We start from the raw sequence: 20,785 nt of genomic DNA, 5'->3' as shown, positions 1-20,785 counted from the left end.
CGCTTCAGATGCTTACGCGGCAAGTTTTAGCATGTGCTTGGACCAGGTTAGGTTTGTGGTTAACCAAATTCCCAGGTATCGGTATTATTCCACTAGAGAAAAGAAAGTTGACAAAGTTCGGAAGATTTTCATGTTACCTGCACGGACTTATATTTGGATAAGTTGACTGTCATTAGCCAAAGAGAGTACCAATTTTCTATCCAGTTTAAATCTTTTTGTATTAGAATTTGTCTCCGTTAATATATATTCCGCTATAAATAACGTAATCGTCCGCGAAGAGGCGGATATGTGAATGAATGCCAGATGGAATGTCATTGATAGATATTGAAAATAGTAGTGGGCCTAGATCTAAACCCTTTGGACCACCAGAAATAGCTTGAGCAGGTGATAAAACATGGCCAGCAATGACAGTGAACTTACTGCGGTTGGTTTGCAAAGCTTTCAATCAGGAAAGACTTAGCGGATCAATACAAGGCACGAAAGTTTGGATTGTAATCTTCCATGAGGAGCGAAGTATAAAGTTTCTAAAAAATCTGAAAAGGTGACATCAGTTTGGAAAGACGAGTCTAAATTCCTATAAACAGCAGTAATAAATCCGAAGAGCGGGATTTCGAGTGACCGCCCGGGCCAGAAGCCATGTTGTGTATTGTTGAAGGAAGGGTTCATTTCAACGTCGCGCTAGATCTGAGAATATATATTTCCAGTAATTTACAGGCTATACAAGTTAGTAAGATGGGACTGTAATTGGAGAAGTCGGAGCGATTGCCTGCCCTAAATATCCAGGTTACTTTATGTATATTCCAATCAGATCGAATGATTGTACTAGAAGGGGATTGGGTAAGACATAATAAATCATATGCGACTCGGGGTAGCGAATGTACCTTTGGGCATCTTCGCAGAGATGTTATCTGGACATGGTGCACCAGAAAGTTTAGGGTTGTTGATTAGTTTGCCAATACCATCGACCGAAATTGTGATAGGAAGTATTTGGGTAAATTTAGGTATTGAAAGGGTAGAAACAAACTATTGTGGCTCATTAGGGAATACAGAAGAAAAAATTTAAGCCGTTCCACTGAATAAGAAAACTGTCGGAAGTGCAGAGCAGTGATTCGCAATAATGGGCTGTACCGCCGTTATCCGCTTACTGCTTGCAATTCAAATTTCCCGCCTTCACCGTGCTCGCGCGCCCTCTGAATGAGACTGCGCCAGCGGGAGTACTGTTCTCTTTGTGCTTTTCTCTCCGCACCTGCCGATGTTGCCCTGCCAAGTTTTGAGTTTAATCGTAAAAACAAACCCAACGGGCGTCCTTAACTAAAAGAACCCGAGCGCTGCCGGTTAATTACGTATATTGTTTCTCAATTGCATCTATAGTTGTCTTTGTGCTAAACAACGGGAAGATGTATGACAAGCGCCAGCATTTCACGAGTTTCTAACGCTTATGACTATATAAACCGTTTGGCTTTCGAAGCCTCCGGGGTACGCCGCGAACAACAGCGTTACCCCGGGACGCCGCCTTGGTGCTCTATATACGTGGGTTGAGTGAGCGAGCTGGGACGACAAGGCGAGAGCATAAAGTGCTCTGCACTTAAAATACGAGTTCATAGTATTCGAACGCTCTCAAGGGGTACAGGGGAACCATCGGAGGCCATCAAATAAGTATTATGGGTCTGATTAGGTCCAGGATGAATTAAATTCAAAACATTTTAGGGTTAGATCGAAGTATGTTTAGGAGATCGGTTTAAAAATTTTCTCTGTGGAGCATTTTATTCAGATGGTATAGTGGTGTAGGCAAGCAAACCAAGGTTTTAATCGTTTGATAGATTCCGACTTTTTAGCAGTGCGGAAAAGGCACTTTTTCTTCTGTGATAGGCATCGTTAATGATTACTGTACCAAGGTTTGCCTGCGTCACCACGGATGCAAATGAAGGGTACGTGCTTAGGGAGTTTTTTTTTTTGTTTGTTTGAATAAAAGCCAATTTTGGTTTGGATTTGGGAAAAAAGTGTGGCTGGAAGGTTCCTGCAACGCGCATAAAGGACAGCAGCAGTAGACACCCGTTTAACTAAATTGCTATCAAGGACCTGCTAGCGAAGTATATGTCTACATGTTCCCCTAAACGTAGAAATTAAAAACAATTACAAACAAAAATATGTTTATACGTAATAGTGACATAGTAGTGTAACTTATGAAAGTTCATGCGTACGAATTACTGCGTTTATGTGTACATTATGATCCCTATGTGAATTTGCGACCCATGCTTTGTATAATACATAAGAAGTGTAGTAATGACTTTGCTCTGTGCTATTTCTCTATTACGATTGTGCTATCATGCTTAAATTTGTGAACAGACGTGTTTTTATGTACGCTGTAAATCGGGTGGCTGAGGGCTCTGTCAGGCCACGTTCGCCTTCAGTCTCAGCCTGCCCTTGGTTTTTGCCCAGAAATAAAAAAATCAAATAAAAAAATATTTTATGCCCAATCATTCTATGCAAAGAAGAACCAAGAATATCCTGGGGAAAAGATTGTATGAAAAAGGTTACGATAGCAGTGGCTAGAAATCTTTGGGAGAGGCGATCGTTCTGTTGAGAAAACAAAAGCGCTGATGGCGTTGGTGAAGACAATGAACTGTGGTTACTGTAGAACGTTATTGCTGTAGTACGCCGTGCGTGCATTAAAATCTAAACAAAACTGACTAGTCACGCCAACTTAGCGATGTTCAGGAGGGCCGCTATTGGGGACCTTGCGTCCAGCCGCGTAAGACCCGCAGTCATTATAGTTGACAACCGAGACGCCTCCTGACGGGCATTTGGGCTAACTGAAGGCCCAGATTGTCCTACGGAGGTGGATTCGAGTCACCTGAGCGGCCGGGGCTCTACAAAAGGGACACGTGTCGAGGGAAACTTGTGCTATTCAAAGTATATTGAAGAAATGCGGCCACGCACGCCAGCAATCAAACGCTTTCCTACTCTGTTATAGATATCGGCGGTGACCACCGCCTGCTGCTCGTGCGTCGTCTTGCTCCTGCTTGGAAAGAGATAGGGACTGGGCCTTCTTGTCTGCTGTATGACGTCATGGTCTAAGAACAGGAAGCAGCTGGCTCAGCGAAACCGCTAGGTACAAAAGGACTGCTCACCCCTGACCATCCGGGATATGCGACCACTCACGACAGGAATCAAATACTTTTCTACTCTTTTAAAGGTAAGCACTTGAACCCTCGTGTTTTGTTTTTCCTTTTTTACTTATTGCCGCGGCTGCTGATTCCCGTACTGTTGTATCTTGCCTTACGTGTCTGTGGTCTCTTGAGACATGAAGGTTCAGATTGTAACCTACTGTGTTCGTATCGGAGCCTTCAGTAACTGCTGCAGAAATAGGATAGGGGTTGCTTAACGCCCTTATGCAGAGGCCCGCCTACTCTGTGTCTTGTGCACCAAACCATCTCTTGCACTGCCAATCTGCCTAGCGTTGCTTTTGCTCTGTGCCGGGGACATCGAAGCTAATCCAGGCCCCAAAGTAGATGATATGTATGCTCTACTGAAAGAATGCATTGAAGACAAAAAAAAAAGAATTTGACGCCACTGCATCTACCCTGAAAGAAATACGAGAAGCCGATATTAGGTCCTGAGCCTGCGCAGTTGAAAAAACTTAACCTATAGTACCCGAAATAGGCACTGGCGTCAAAGCAGTCAACGACGCACTTGAGGAAGTTAAAGTGACTTTGTCGCAGACTATCTGTGACTTTGAAGGCGTTGTCGATTACCTAAATAATCATTCACGAAGAAACAACTTTTTCATTAAAGCTTTAGTGGAAGTGGGCAAAGACGACTGTGAGGCTAGCGAGAAATTAGTTAGGGATTTCTGTTCCAAACAACTAAAATTACCCTGAAACCCGGTGACATTAAACGAGCGCATCGCATCGGGCAGCCTCGGGCTGATTTTACGACAACCAGTGATAATAAAGTGCCTAAATTTCAAGACAAAGGATTCTCTTCATATAAATGGGCCTAAACAAAAAAAAACAGAACCTAAAGTCTGGCTCGAGGAAGATTTCTCCCCTAAAATTGAGTTCGCAAGGATAATGCTCCATGATTTCGCTAAGTAAAACATACACAAGGATGAGCTCTGCAGCATACGGTATAACTGAAGCCTAAAGGAAACATATACTACTATGATACGGTTTCTGAAAGAGTAGTAGTTTTGTTTAAATAAATGCTAATTTTGGTCAACATGCCTGCAGGGGGCACCCCGGGCAAAGATATGGTAAAAGTTCTTGAGTTCAGCATTAATGTCCTTAAACTTTGCATTGCTGTAATCACATGTGTATTTCCTTGATGGCGGCCGGAAGGGAATTGGAGTGTACAGGGTAAATAAGATAATACAGTGCTCAGTAATTCCGTCAATTCTGTGGAGGGATTGTGCAAGCGGAGGTTTTGAAACAAGGACTAAGTCGAGAATGTTTGCGCCTCGAGTTGGAGAGGAGACTTATTAGATGCAGAGCATCTGATTCACTCGCCTTGTCCCTCCGGCGTCGTCGTCGTTGTTGTCGGCGTTGTCCACCCCTCTGCCATTCTCCTCGCCGCGCGAGCTGCGCTCTCCGCCGCTCTCCGCCGCTCACCCCCTCTCCTCTCCGATAACGAACACTCTCTCGCGAGGGGCATTGGATTGGATTGGATTGGATTGGATTGGCTTGGCTTGGCTTGGCTTGGATTCGGTTGGATTGGATTTGGATTGGATTGGATGAAAGTGGATTGTGTTGGATTGCGTTGCGTCATAGCCGCGGCACGTTGCGTCATAGCCGCGGCAGACGCGCTGGGGCCGGCGCATGTGCAGTACTCTCTCTTCCGCGGTTTCCCCTCCTTCGGGCGCGCTGCGCATATAACCGGTGTGCCGTTCTCCGGCGAAGCAACATCCACGCTTGGCTCAAACACCTAGAGTCCACGCCGCTTTACAAGTACGCCAACGTCGTCATCGACTGGGACCAGCTTACGCAGTCTCCTCAACGTTATGAGCGCTATAAAACGCGTTCCCTTCGCCGCTCCGCCTATGCGTCGCATCTACACAGGGGTTCCCGCGAGGGGAGGTGGGAGTTTTTGCTTGAGGTTTACGTTAAAGGAGTACTGACACAAAATTTCAAAGCTGAGATAACTATGTAAAACGCTTCCTTTTCATCAGGAGTTATCTCCCAGCAAGTTTCAACAGCAACCGTTCAGCGAAACATATTTACAATCCATTTTAATCTTCGCCCGCACGAGAAAGCCCAGAGCGGGGCGACGTGACATCATCTGCTACGTGCCCCAAACTGCCGACGTCGGGGCTCCCGTGACGAAGCCGACGCGCTGGCTGTGGTTGGCGCGCTCTGCTCGGGCATGTGTACACGTCATGGTTTTGGGACTGACGTCATGCTGCCCGGGCCTGTGGGGACGGCGAAAACCTCGGCCGGTCTGTGCGCGCGCGTGCGCTCGCTCGCGCGCGCTTCCAGAGAGGCAGCGATACGGCAAGAATGGTGACGTCATGTTATACATGCTGTCATGGCGGCCACTCGGCGTTTTTCAGTCGAAACCGAAACTGGCACGAATAAACGACGCCGTAAATGAATGTTTACGCTGCGCTCGACCGTCTAATCTGTCATTCTATGATTAGTGGGCTGGTAGGCACGCATAGCAGCGAAAAAAACGTAACATAAAAATTTCGTGTCAGTACTCCTTTAAGGGCGAGATTGAGGAATTTCTTCGCCGGCATTGAGGTCGCTGACAGGAAATTCCAGTCTATATTAGCGAAGTTGGAGTCGCTGCAAATTATATAGTTAGCATGCGGAAAACAAGCCTGAAGGTGTAGGAGGACGGAGTACAGGTCGTCGCTAAGGGAACTGTCACAGTAAGACGCACAGTAGCAAAAACTAGAATAATGATTGAAGTTGGAAGGGTGATATTCACGCATATAATTTCGTAACGAGTGATAATGGGAACGGGAAAAGAGGTTAAACAAGCATTTATAAGGACTAAGACGCCGCCTCCCCTCCGTCCAAACCTGTCAGCCCGGTGGATAGCAAAATCAGATTGATTATGAAGCAGTGCAATATTGCAGATGTCGCTACTGTGCTAAGACTCGGTCAGTACAGTGACGTTGGTGTTGTTATCGTCAATAAAGGCTTCCGAAATATCCTTTTTAGGGAGAGAGCTCCTGACGTTAGCTAGTGCAACGTTCAAGGTGTGACAAGTCGGTGATGTACGAGGATTTTGCAAAGACAAGAGTGGAGGGCTAGAGGAACACTGAGGGAGGGAAGCCTGCGAGAACCGCTCTACCGTTTACTCGATTACTGTATTGGTATCGGTTTTGCAAAAAAACTGGTTCTTACTCATGCGTAGCCTGTTAAAGCGAATTTCGAATTCGTTTTTGTGGGCTCGGAATAGAGACACAGCTTGTTTCGAGCAACTCTGAAAGGTGCGAGTAATCTTGACGTATTGCAAACTCGGTTTCTTTGAGCTTGGGCGTTGGGAACAAATTTTTCGATTTATCTTCGAAGCGGGAACGTTTTACAACCAAGGCCAGTTTTTATTTTCCTGAAAGCGGCCCAACCTATGCGCACGCTCGGTGTCAGATCTGTCTATGGCAATTTCAAGTTTGCTCGAGCAATGTTCTACTACATTTCTTAAATTTGTCCGAGCTTTCTTCCTTTGAATAGGCTATTCCGAAGAATAGCGAGTTCGTGCACCGCACGCGGTTCTCGCAACCATCGCAGTTAGCACTGAGCATTTGGAGTTCGGATGAGTTCGCAAAAAAATTGTAACAGGACTGGAAGGCAGTATTTCGATTGAAGGTGGGTCGCTGGCCTCGTTAGGCTTTTCGAGTGCATTGATTAGAGATAATAGGTGGGTGATTTTTTGTTTAGATCTGATTGAGCAGTGCTTATTTGTGTATTACCTTATAACATATATTTATGGTTTTCTTCTAAGCGGGAAATGAAGGCCTCAAGGGAATTAAGGATGACTGTTGGGCCAGGGTTTAGTTCAATATCACCTGAAAGGAGAGGCAGAAGACAGGTGATGAGATCACTGGCGTAAAAACGCAGCAGTGATTGGCCAAATAACCTACTTCATCAATCAAATATATCAGGGGCCACGACAACAAAAACAGAAATGAGTCGTTTGAACGGAAACACGCTGACACCGGTAGGTAACTAACCTGCAGTGGGAACGGAAGGTGAGTGACCACGTTCATTGTGGTGTCGTGCCCCAACTAGCACCCGATGGCCGGTTCCCTAAATATTCGATGCGGATTCTTGGGGTACATAGTGGCTCGTCGTGGCTCGTCGTTGATAGATAGCGTAATGCGCATGAGTCCAAACTGGGGGATAACAAGTTCCGTCATTGTCGTCGGCAAGGGAAAATTGCACGCGTGCTTGAATGAGCCGGAACCGGGCCAAGAAAAGGCCAATTGTGGCTGAAGGGTGAGGCCATTGTAGCAGGAGCTGCAGTGAGAAGGAAGGTGAGTGACCGCGTTTATAGCGGTGTTGTGACCCCGCTGTCGGGAACTATAATTGAATGTAGACGTTTGATGCCCATCACGATGCGTAAACATGAACTGGTTCTTGCCTGTTTCAGTTTTGTCACGACACAACGCCACCATCTATTGGCGGAGGCCTCTGCTTCAGATCTGCACGGCCTTTCTCCGCAACATTACAGGATCCCATTTCTGCCTTCTTACCCGCTATAGTTGCTCCCGCCCACAACTATTTACGCAGCCATGCCAGAAGTGACGCGGAGAGCAAATGTTCTCGCTCCATTTCCTAAATTTTACACTCTACAACTTTTATTCAGCACATTAGCCGGCCATAAACATAGAGCAACTACTGCCTCAGTCACAAAACAGATCTTCCACGATTGGTGTTCGGATTCCTGCGTCGTGCACTACGATAACCAACAATCTCACTCACAGGACGTCTACGACAGTGACTGAGCTCGCCATCCTCCGTGAGGCTCTTCAATACATCACCACGCCGTCACCAAGCTAATGGGCTTTACAAATGCTCGTGGGTCCTTTCAATGCCTTCGGTCTTTTCATACTCAACAGCTAGTCTGGGACATCCAGATTTTATGTCACCAATCCGTCAGTGCTGCCCATTTCGTCGAACTCAAGTGGATACCTGCACATTGTGGTGTACCGGGTAATTCTACACCAGTTGCTACAGCTTTCCAAGCTCCCAATCACCAAGTGCCCACTGCGGCCATACCGTTCTCCAGGAAGGATGCGGCCGCACTTGCGTGCCGTGTTTCGCGGGACCTACAGCTTTCCATATGGACTGATCCATCACTCCGCTATGCACCGCTCTACTCCATCGACCCCGAATATACTTTCAAGTTGCCATCTTGTCTCACCAAACACGAGGCAACAGTAATACACCACATACGGCTAAATGTTGCCTACACTATCTTTTTTTCCGTTTCAAGCTTCAGCAGACCAGCTCACCCCTCTTTCCACACTGTGGCTGTTCCGACGATAGTGACCATGGCTTATGCGTGTGTAACCAATATGACGAACCAAGACGCTCATTGATCGTGACCCTGAGCAGGATACCCACTTTGTGTCTCACGTTGAATGGCGTGCTTGACTTTGGACATGTACAAAATGACTTCACGTGCGACCAAGGCCTTCCTCAGCTTCCTTCACAGTTCAGGTGAGGTTCACATTCTTTAACAGTACCAATAATTGATGCGACGTGTGCTACAGGACAGTGTTCATCACCTTTCCACTCTAAAACTCTACGCGGTGTACATTTCAGAGTTGGGTTCAGCATGACTGCTATGCTAGCGCTGAATGTGCCATGATTGCGTTTGGTAGCTCCAGGGTAATCTGAACTGCGCTCAAATTGAAAGCGAACAATTCTCCAGTGCGCTTTACCTCTCGTTTTATTTTTACCCCGATATACTGAAGTCATTGTCGCGTGTGGTCTCTCCGCGGTGTTTAAACTCTGCTCAAATCAAAAGCTAACTTTTTTCCAGTGCGTTCGAGCACTTCTCCAGCGCGTTACACCACTTCTCTTATTTTTACCCCGAGCTAATAAACTCTGTTTCCAGACCTAATGTCGGTGTCATTTTTTTCCCTGAAATTCACCGGACGTAGCATGTTACGCTATCTGTTGGAGAGAGAGAGAGAGAGAAAATGACTTTATTGAAGGTTCCTGCGGAGGGTAGGGACCTCGGCCACGCAGGGCCTGCCCTTCCTAGACGAGTATTAGGTCGTCCCCGAAGCAGTGCCTCGCGGGCGTCGGCGCGGTCGGTGCGTGGTGGGTGTTCGGGTGTTGACCCGCCGACCCCCCGACGACGCTTCCCTGCGCTTCTGCCCTGCGAGAGCAGCCTCGAGCCGCTGGATAGTTCGTAGTTGCACCTCGTGCTCACCCGAGTTCATGCCATACGTAATGTCCTCGGGCAGGCGCGTTGCACCGTCTGCCTCCAGCGAGTGTCGTTCACATCCCCACAGCAAGTGGGCTAGCGTTGCGTTCGTTCTCGCGCACACACTGCACAGCACACTTTCGTAGACCTCTGGACACACGTGGCGTGCCAGCACCGGGGTGATCACCGAGTTCGTTTGTAGTTGTCTGTATAGCACGGCTTCCGCTCTGGTGAGCTTGGGGTGGGGGGGCGGCTTGAGTCGCCTGCCGAGCCTGTACCACTGTAGTATTTCCCCGTACGACGCGAGGGGTTCTTGTTCGGTTTCTGGGTGCCCGTCCGCCTGGGAGGAGCGGGGGGGCGCCTCGCGGTTGGAAAGTTCTCGCGCGGCGGCGTCCGCTGTCTCGTTGCGGTTGGGGTGCCTGCTGGCTTCGACGCTCGTGTGCGCCGGAAACCAGCGGATGTGGGTGACCGGCGTCACCAGCTCGCCGGACGTTGCACGACACTGCACTGTACTCACTGCCCTATCGCACACTGTGTTCTTAGCTTAGTTCGCGATGGCCGAACGCGAGTCACTAAGCACTGTGGTACACCGCGGGTGTGTTAGCGCGAGCGCGATCGCCACCTCCTCTGCCTGTAAGGCGGTCGTAGCACGGACACTGCACGCACTGTACACATCACCAGTTGTAGCCTTCACCGCCACGGCCACGTAGGTGTTCGGGCGGTCTGGGTATCTCGCTGCGTCCACGTAGAGGGCGCCCGTGTCGTTTGTGTGCGCCTCGGTGAGGGCCCTGGCCCTGGCCGCCCTGCGTCCCGGATTGTGATCGGGGTGGACGTTGCGGGGCAGCGGGAGTACCTTGATGCGTTGGAGCATCTCTCTTGGGAGGCTCTGTGTGTTTTGCGGTTCCGTCCCCGCTCGGCCGCGGCCGTAGCCAAGCCGTTCGAGGATATTCCTACCGGCCCTCGTGGATGAGAGGCGGTCGAGTTGCGTTGTTCTCTGGGCCTCGCTGATTTCCTCCAGGGTGTTATGGAGGCCCAGTTGCAGTAGTCGTTCTGTGCTGGTGCTGTTGAGTAGCCCCAGCGCGGCTTTGTAGGTCTTGCGAATGGCCGCGTTGATCTTGTCTCTCTCGTATTTCTTCCACGGGTGAAAGGCCCCCACGTAGGCCACGTGGCTCATGGCGAAGGATTGTACCAGCCGTAGGAGGCTGGTCTCTTTCATTCCATGACGTCTTGTGGATATGCGTTTGATGAGGCGGGTGGCGTTGCCCAGCTTCGTGATGACGCGGTCCACCGTGGCGCCGTTGCTTCGGCTTGCTTCGAGGAGCATGCCGAGGACTCGGAGGTTGCTCACTTTGGGGATGACGGTGCCGTCGCTCGTGCGTAGTGTGATCGTGGTGGAGTCTTCCTCTGCTTTCTTGCGGTACCTGCCCGGTGGTGGGATGATGAGCAGTTCGGACTTTTGCGGGGAACACCTCAGCCCGGTGTTGGCCAGGTGGTCTTCAATGGCGTCGACTGCCTCTTGTAGTGTCGTTTCGATGTGGCCGTCGCTCCCTCCGGGGACCCACAGGGTAATGTCGTCGGCGTAGATGGTGTAGCGAACCTGTGGGATCCCCGAAAGTCGCTGGGCCACGCCGATCATCACGAGGTTGAAGAGCACCGGCGAAATCACCGAGCCTTGGGGGGTGCCTACGCTGCCCAGTTCCCTCTCTGGTAGCTGCAGGTCGCCCGCTTGTATTTCCACCGTCCGGTGCGACAGGAAGTCGTGGATGTAGTTGTATGACCTCTGCCCCAGGCCCAGGCGCGAGACCTGCGCTAGGATGGCTGAGTGACGCACCTTGTCGAAGGCGCTCTGTAGATCCAGGCCCAGCACCGCCCTGTTGTCTTGGGTAGGGACGGTCACGTCAAGGATGTCGTGTTGTAGCAGGATCATGGCGTCCTGGGTGCTGAGCCTTTCACGAAACCCCAACATGGCGTCGGGGTAGAGGCCTTCGTCTTCGAGGTAGCGCTGCCATCTGTTGTTGAGGACGTGCTCGAGCACCTTGCCCACGCACGATGTGAGAGATATCGGGCGCAGATTTTCGATGCCAGGTGGCTTGCCGGGCTTGGGGATGAGGATCGTTCTGGCTGCCTTCCACTGTCGCGGGAGGGTTCCCGCGCGCCAACACCGGTTGAAGTAATCCGTGAGGGCCGCGATGGCCCCGTCGTTGAGGTTGCGGAGGGCTTTGTTGGTGACCCGGTCCGGACCGGCCGCCGACTTGCAGTTGAGGTTCTGTAGGGCCGCCCGGACTTCCCACTCATCGATGTCGCGGTCGAGGGTTGGGTTGGCCGGGCCGTGATATCTGTCGTGATTCTAGCTAGGTGTGCTCGGGAGGTAGCGTTCGTTGAGGCGTTTGCACGTCTCTTCCTGCCCCAGCTTCTTGATGGTAGTGTGTATGATTTGATCCAGGCGGTGTTGCTGGTACCCTTTGCTCTTCGTTTCGTCGAGGAGGTGGCGGAGTAATTTCCAGGTTCGACCCTGGTGGAGCTGTCCGTCCGCCTCGCTGCAGATGGCATGCCATCGCTGTGCGCAGAGCTCGCGGCTGTACTTTTCGATGGCGCGTCCGAGTTCGGCCACCCGCTTGCGTAGTGTGCGGTTATGGCGTTGGCGTCTCCATCGTCTCTGTAGGGATTGCCTGGCCTCGATCATGTGGGCCAGGCGGCTGTCGATTTGCTGCACGTCTTCGTCCGTTTCCACTTCCGTGGTCGCGAACGAGGTTGCTTGCACGATGTCTTTCGACCACTTCTCGATGTCCGTGATCTCTCCCTGCGGTTCCAGGCACTCCGCTCTGAAGCGGGTCCAGTCGGTGAGTTTGTGTTTTCTCCGGCTTCCGTTGGACCTGACGGCGGAGGTCGGTAGGTCCAGCTCGATGATAAAGTGATCACTGCCCAGGTTGTGGCCCGTGTTCCGCCACTCGACCCCCTTCTTAGCTGACGTCCTCGTGCGGACGAATGCCAGGTCCGGGTTGGTGTCACGCGTGACGGAGGTGCCGATGCGGGTGGGCGCCGCTGTGTCCGTGTGGAGGGTGAAGCCGGCGTCGGCCGCCGCGTCCAGCAGGTCTCTGCCCTTGACTGTAGTGCGGTGGTAGCCGAGCTCTTTGTGTGATGCGTTAAAGTCCCCACAGATGGCGATGGTGTCTGTCGGTGCCGTGCGTAACGCCTTATGCATGAGTTTCTTGAATTTTTGGTGCCGGTGCGTAGGGTTACTGTAGATGTTGATGAGAAGAAAGGACTCCTTCTTCTTCTTGCCGATGACTACCTCGGTCGCGCAGTGTTCGATGGTGCTGCGTCCGAGGAAGTATTCGTGCTTGAAGAAGGTGAGCCCTTTCCGAATGAAGGTGCACACCCCTTGAGCGGCCCCCTTACCGCAGTCCCTTGCGCTGGGGGGGCTTGCGTGCGTACGGTAGCCCGGGAGGGTTGGTGCGTTTTCGGTGTGAGTTTCTTGAACCATGATGACGTCAGGGGGCGCCTCGAGGCTCTGCAGGTGTTGCTGTAGTACCGCCTTTCTGCACTGGAACCCGTTGGCGTTCCAGTGCCAGACCTTTAGGCTCGAGCTTGTTGCTGGTTTGACGGCCATGATGCAGGTGGTGATTGAGCGGGGTGGTTGCGGTCGTTTGGCGCGTCGTCGTCGCGGCCCAGCTTTCTGTAGAGAAACTCCTGCAGTGCGTCGAGGCGGCGTTCCACCGCTGCGAAACGTGCATTTACCCGGTGCTCAAAGGCGTCCATGCGCTTTTCGAGTCGGTCGATTCGTTCGGTGCAGCGGCGGAGGCGCACGGCCACACTGATGCCTCCTTGGGTGCGTGATTCTTGATCGTCTTCCCTCGCGCACGGGGAGTCGTCTTCTTGTTCCTCCATTGCGGTTTCGGCAGGCGGCGGGGTCGTGGAGGTCCCCCGAGATTGCGCTTCTGTCTTCTTGGGTGGCGGTGTTGGCGGCGTGGGTTGTGGGTTGGTCGGCGTTGGCGGTGGCGTTTTCGCGCGCTGTTGGTGGCGTGGCGTCAGCGACGGGGGGAGCGGGACTTGACCTTGATCCCACTGTGGTTGCCGCGCCGCCTGCAGTGGCGGCGTTCGCTTTTGCTGCGCTTGTGGGTTTTCCAGGAGTCTTATGGCCTCGTCCAGTCGCTGGCTGAGGCGTGCGTTCTCTGCCTTGAGGGCTGAGATTTCTTCGCGTAGACTCTTCATCGTGTCGTGCCGCTGCGTTGACTGCTCTCGGCGCTTCTGTGGCGTTTTGGATCTGGCGTGCGCATTCGGCGCTCTGGTGACTTCGGCCCACGTCACGCGCTCGCGCGATTGTGACGTGGCTCCTCTCTTCTTGCTGTGACTCCTCCCCCTATTGTTACGACTGGCGGAGCGGCTCGCCGAGCGTTGCCCTTTCTTGCCGCTGCGGCTGCGTCCGCGTTGTTGCTGGGGGTCGAGTGGCGGAAAATCGCGATCGGCTTTTCTAGAAGGTCGCCCCGCTTGCGGTGACGTGGCGTGCTTGCTGTTCCATTGTCTCTTTTTCACCAAGTATGGCGTCTTGAATTTGTTAACGCAGCCTGCCGTACCGGTGGGGTGGGGTCCCCCGCACAGTTTGCAATGCGGCTTGCACTCGTTTTCGTGATTTTCTCCCGGGTTCATCTTACCGCAAGCGAAGCACACTCGTGCATGTGGTTGCGGGCATACGTCATGGCGATGTCCGAGTTTGCCGCACGTTTTGCACACCTCGTGGTGTTGCCTGTAGAGGCTGCATCTAACCAGTACGGCTCCGTATTTAACTGTCGCAGGCACCTTGGTGCCTTGGAAAAGCACAACTACCGCGGTCGAGCTGCCGATTCTGTGCGCGTCGATTGCCATAGGGTTGTAGTCATTAACGATGTTTGCTCTGATTTCTTCGGGGGAGTCTTCGGTGGAAATGTTCCGAATTACTCCTTTGGCCGTGTCGTCCGGTGCCGCGTGATATGCGAACACCTCGTGTGCTTGGTCCCCGACGGTAAGCGAACGGAGCTGGGCGTATAGCACTGCTCTTTCCTCGTCTGGAGTGCTCATCACGATGATGTTCTGTGCTATGTTTGGGCATATGGTGTCCCGCATAGCCGCCTCTCTTGTGATTCCCGTTGCTGCCATAATGGCCGTCATTAGTTCGGTTGCCTTTGTTCGGCCGGTGTGCATGCCACCACGTGGTCGAATGATGATCTTGAACTCGCTGCGCGGGATGTTGCTCGGCATGCGTGCAGCTTTCGTTAGGCTTGCAGTAACTTTCCTGGCGTATTGCGCTCTGGTAGGTGGCGATTTGGGTGCCTTGCTGGCGGGCTTACCGGGGGTTGAAGTCTGCGATGCTTCTCCCGGGTGCTGTAGCGGTCGTCGGCGATGGATGGTCCAACCCGCGTTGTCGTCCGGCGAGGGGTCCTCTCCCGGCACGATGACGGTTGTTCGGCCGGCGTTCCGGTCGAGTTGAACTTGTGGCGTAACTTCTTGAACAGAACTTGTATCCATAGCGGCTTCCATCTCGTTCGTCGCGGGGACGGTAGCGATGTTCGACGGCATAGGCTTAGCGGCCGCCGCTGGCGGCGGCGTGGCCGGGTGCCGAGCTCGAGCTAGGCCTACGTTAGGCTTAGCAAAACGGCGCCGCCGCGGAACGTCAAAGTCTCGTAAATCCGCAATAAATGCTGGGACTCACCGAAATGTGGTATCAGCGGGTTCCGAAAACGAAGCCTAACACATGTGTAAAAGTTGGGACTCTCTGGGGCTGGTTGGTCCGCCGAAAATTCGCATTATTCACGGAGCCGATGTGAGACGCGTCCGATCGCTTCGGCTGCTCGCAGCGCCCTCTATCTGTTGGACAGACCTTGCCACCATCATTAAACTGCAATCTTTCAGGCCTGTTTCCGTGTCACTCTTTTTTCATGTCTCCAAGAAAGCACCCTCCCCGTCTCCAGCCGCTGAATCAAAACCGGCGTCTGCGTCACCATCTCCACGTGTGGGCGTAGCTTACTCGCTACGACTACGGGCTCTTGCCCCCGCTTCTCTACGGGCCCAGCTTCGATGTCTGGTTGTGCCAGTAGTTTGATATAGCCTGGTTGTTAGTTTCTTGTGGCTCACACAACGAATCTATTGGCTCGTAGAGGTAGATAGCTTTACTTTAAAGTATTGCAAGCCAGTCTTAGCAATTAGGCCTTGCAACCCCCCGAGTTAAGGAGCCTTTCGGGCTATATTCGTTTTTCCTCTCTCTCTCTCTCTCTCTCTCTCTCTCTCTCTCTCTCTTTCTCTCTCTCTCTCTCTCTTTCTCTCTCTCTCTCTCTCTCTATGTCTGCCATGACGCCCGCTAGAGGCCCAAGCTCTGCGAAACACCTGCCGTGGGCTATGGGGTTTTTCTTCTTTCTTAGTGCAAAACCAGATTCCTCACAGGCAAACAATCTTACCCCGCAGTTTTACGAACAAGTGCTGGCCACTCCAAAGGGAGCATTCCTCCGAGGAGGGTGTTACGTATCCTCAAACCATTCCACCCAGTGTTGCGACGTAGTTTAGGCTTAAACCCAGATTCCCATTTGCGACTGCGCTTGTCGCGCGACGTAGCGGCAAGTTGCAATACGATGAGCCGGCCAACGCTTGCCGTCGCTTTGCGATGGCGGAGCCGATAGCTCCCACCTTGAAAGCTGCACATCCAGTGACAGACCCGCAGTCGGCTGACGTTGCCGGAAACGAAATATATGTTTACATATGGCATTCAAAACGTGAGCGAGTAGCCGCCCGGCCCACCGAGCCGGGCCCACCGGGCTGGTAAACATCATCCCGTGGGCTTCTTTTCTTTGGTCTGCGACTTCAGCGTACACATTCACGAATCAGCGAACAGCGTAGGGCTCATCAGTGGGGAGAAACGTGTTTAAATTGTGAAACCAAGTAATCTTAGCATATAGCAGCATGGACAGCGGGACGGTAGCCTGACTTGCAGGCTCATCCTACGTCTATCGGCGAGTAGTAAACGACGTTGAGTTCGAAGGCGCCAGGACTTCTTCGTCTGTGAAAATAAACGCTATTTGTGGCCCGCGATACAAGTGCTTGGGTGTGAAAGCAAAGGTGTGTATTTATTTCTGCAATTTGATGTTATGAAGCGCCTGTTTGAGGTTGTTATTTCCCACTGTTCTCGCTACCCGCAATGCTTTCAGCGCAGTTCCAAGTTAGTAGCATGTGTAGTTGAGGGATTTCTACCGTATTTGTTCGTGTTCATGTAACATAATTTTGTTTGACTGCGAATAACGAAAGCACCAAGGAAGTTGTACAGGGCGGGTAATGCTCCACTAAACTATGCTGCTCCGCTAAACGCTCATCGCAAGTGTGTGAACCTTCTCATCGCTCAACGCGCGTCGCGCGTTGACGGAGTCGCCTACACGACGAGACGGAGTCACCAGTAGGAATGTGACTTAACACCAGCCAATCCACGACCGAAGCAGCGGAAGCGGCTACTCTTGAAGCAGCGGCCGACGCGGCTGCCGTCTTAGCTACAGCCGCTTCACTCCGCCGGGAGGAGTCGCACCAATCCTCCAGCGACAAGGAATCTTACTCTGAACCGTCAAAATAGACAATGCTCTAGAGTTCTGCCAACGCCTACCTATATGAAGCGTATCACCCAGACTGCGAAGACGACATTTACCTGTAAGAAAGAAGAATCGAAGACAGCACCCACGACTGGCAAAGGGTCTTCCCCACTCAACGGTATCGATCCAGGAAATTTGACAGAAGTCGTTACTTGTTTTGTTACTACAACTGCTGCTTCTGAAAAAAAGCAAAATAAGGACGGTCCTTATTCAGGCCATTGCGAATATTATTGGACTTAGTGCTCTTATTGCGCAGCTCGCTGAAACGACATGCGTCACTTAAGATGACGCTGCGAACAGTGCCCGGATAAGGCTCTTCGATGAGACTCACGTTGGCAAAATGGTTAAATTCGACCACCTTACGTTCAGGCAAAAAGACAGGCAACACACTATAGAGATCCTTTCCAGATATCCGCATATAGAGTGGTCCTGACGCCACGGGGCCGAACACGCTTCAGGTGAATGAGCTTGTGATTAAACAGTAAAAGGCTTTATATAGCTCCTTAACGTACTTCTTTTTTTATTTTATGATACGATGTTAGGCCTTCTGCCGTGCACATGAAGAGTGCCGTCCTTTGAGTTAATTGTACATCCGTATGTTCAATCTTACGCCTAGTCCAAGTGAAATAAGAGATGCTGGTATGGCATCGTGATAAACTGAGTCGTACACTGATTTAACGTCTTAAACACCGCAACAGGTACATGTCCATAATGTAGTTCTTCTTCAGGTGATACATGGGCAATGATGTTGTCAACAGCCCATCTATGTTGTCGAAACTAATTCATTTGGGGGGTATATTTTCCTGGTTTCCATTAACCAAGTGGCCCATTTAAATTATCTTTTCTATTCATTTCCAAAGGCAACTTGGTCCTTCATCCTTGGCAATATTTTGGTCCTGAAGTTATTAGCTCTTCTCAGAACAATGACCCCCCTTTGCGAAACTACTTCACACTTGTTTGGAGGAAGGTGACCAAGACATCATCTGTCACCGAGTTTTTGTTGAAGAACGGGTTCCTGTTTCGTCGCTATACGATGCCCAAGGAAAGACAACACGAGATTCTGCCCGTTCCGAAGGACTTGCGGAATTACACTACGAAGACGGCGGACGAGGGAATCGCGACAGGCCATTTCGAAAATTAACGATCCGCAGACCAAGTCTTAAAGAAACTTTGCGGACCCCGTGTACAGAAAGACGTCATAAGATCTGTTAAACCGTGTGAAACTTGCTGATGGACATACGCAATTCTCCTCGTGTGTGCGTTCTTGATTCATCCCCAACAATCTGGACGGAGAGCAGCACGCCGCAGTCAACCAACAGAAAGATTAGGAACAGGGCGAAACTCCTTCTGTTGTTCAAGTCAGCCCGGGGGAAAAGTATGCCACGACGAACGAGCGACTATTGAATGGAGCACTCACCGAACTGAAACCTTTATTGAATTCGGTGGAAACTTCTAACGCAGTACAAGATATAGCCCCAAAAACCGTCGCAAGAATGATGACCGAGTCTACATAACTACGACCGGACACAAAAGAGGCCGATACGAGTTATAAGTGAAGCCATAATGTGCTTGCCGCTTTTGTGGCGGCCACTGCAGAGATTTAACATTTGGTTTAGATGCGAAGCAGCCTATGGTCGAGCCTGTTCCCTCCGCCGTTCTGTGGGCACCGCTGTGTGCCGCCCGCACCCCCACTGCTCATGCCTTGCCAGGCACGGCTGATGATGATTGTGGCAGGATGCCCCTAGGGATTGGCCAACCAAAGAATCTATCACGAGATAGCTTCGCATTCAAAAACCGTCGTCATCTTCCCGTAGGGGAACCCTGAGTACTACACCCCCACTGCGCATGCCTGGCCAGGCACCGCCAATTATTATTGTAAAAGATGCCCCTGGGATTGGCCAACCAAAGAATCCATCGCGAGGTAGCTTGGCGTTCAATCACCATCGTCATCTTTCCGTAGAGGAACCCTGAGTAATATGCGGAGCATTCCTCCTCTCGTCTCCGACGCTCCTCTCCTCTCCGGCATTCCTCATCTTCTCTCCGAAGCTCCTCTCCTCTCTGGGATTGCGCAACGAATGGCAACACCTGCGGCTCCACGGGCAATAATGCGAAGCAGCTTAGGGTTACAGACGCGACGGTACACGCTGCATACTCCGGTGGGGGCGCCACTATAGCTCCGCGGTATAAATGATGCGCGTGCGCTCCGCTCCCCTCATTCTCCCCCCGCAACGCCGCGATCGGACTCAAAACTAATTGGAACTTGAGTCGACCCCATGGCTGCTTCGCATACTACTCAGGGTTCCCCTACGGGAAGACGCTAGAATTTTTTTTCACACAGTGCGTTTGACACTTTTTTGTGTGTGGCCTCATACAGTAAAACTGCGCTTGTGCCGTGTGTTCTTGTGTCCTCTGTAGTGCTTGGGGACCATATTTGCATGCGTCCATATCTTAGCGACTCATTTCAGTCAAAAGAACCCACGGCTGCCAGCTGACAAACAGCTGTTAGCCGACCACCTGAAAAGACGTTCATCCGAAATGACTAATTTATGAAACAACTTCTAAAGTAGCGAGAGGAGGAGGAATAAATGTTTATTTTAGGAGCACTGGTGCTGCTCTTAGGGAATGTAAAGAATGGTGAGCACCCTTGAAATGCCGCGTCTTTTCTGCTTCGGCGATGCCGACAAAGAAGTGGAAGAAGGTAGCAGGCTGTGGCGTGCAGGGAGTTGGGCGGCCGGCGCAAAGGACTGAAGACACGAAGAACCCCAGGTCATCGGGGCTGAGGCTTGCGGGATGAACGGCTCGCACAGTCCAGCGAGGCCCAACATCGAAGAGACTGCGTGGGATGAGAAGTGGAGTCCAGGAGGGCTCCTTGGGGGGGGAAGCGGGGGCCCGGCTGTGGTGAGCGGAGCGGATTCTTCGACGCTGAAGTGTAACCATCGCAAGCTTGCGCTCTTCCGCCGCTAACGAGTTGCTCACCGAAGAACGAACCGCTCGTCGAGTGACGGCCACTTGAACGTGTGGCCTTGGACTTGATCGTGGACTTGATCTTCTTGCGTTAAACACTGTTTTGTAATGTTATATAAGAAAAGCTTTCAAACTACAGAGTATTTTGTCGGCATAAGTGTTGTAGGCAAACCCTAATTTACCCGCTTTGCAGCGCTCTAAAGAAGCCCCCATTTTGCATTCGGACTGAAGAAAAGGTCATTGTACTAATCTGGCAAGCAGGCAGTGCGAACACCTACGCTTCTGTAGACACTGCATAGCTAGCTGCACGAACAACCGTTCAGTGTTTGGTTGGGTACAAATATTTAGAGTTGTAAAACCTATCACAGATGAGCGCACGCACACAGCAGTGAATCGCTGAAGTGAGCATAAAACTGGTGTAAAGGGTAATTAGGCTAACACATTTTGTCCAACAAAAAAAATGATGTTCTCGGTATGGTTAGTCTGATGTCTCTTAACTGATCGAAGTTTATTTTTTCCGGTGAGCCTACCTGCAAATAAAAACATCGCGAAGAAAAGTATGACTTACTCAGCATAGGTGTCAGTTGCAGGAATTTCCTATTGGGCGAAAATTCAGGGTCGCTGGCCGGTCTTTCGATATATTTTCCCCAGTAGGAACTTGTACGCTCTCTGTAACAAAACCATTGCTTGGTAAACTTCAACAAAAGGTCGCTGCTATGTAAAGATGAGCCTTACTTTCTCCACCTAAACTCAAAATTGTGGTCTGTCTTTCGCCAATTAAAGCTCCCGGCAAAAAAATATGGAAGAGTGCGCTGCAACACCAAAATACAGGGAAG

The sequence above is a fragment of the Haemaphysalis longicornis genome, unplaced genomic scaffold (genome assembly GCF_048455015.1).
Source record: "Haemaphysalis longicornis isolate Haplotype H1 unplaced genomic scaffold, Haemaphysalis longicornis Haplotype H1 scaffold_6, whole genome shotgun sequence".
NCBI lineage: Eukaryota > Metazoa > Arthropoda > Arachnida > Ixodida > Ixodidae > Haemaphysalis > Haemaphysalis longicornis.
This window is presented reverse-complemented; position numbering follows the sequence as displayed.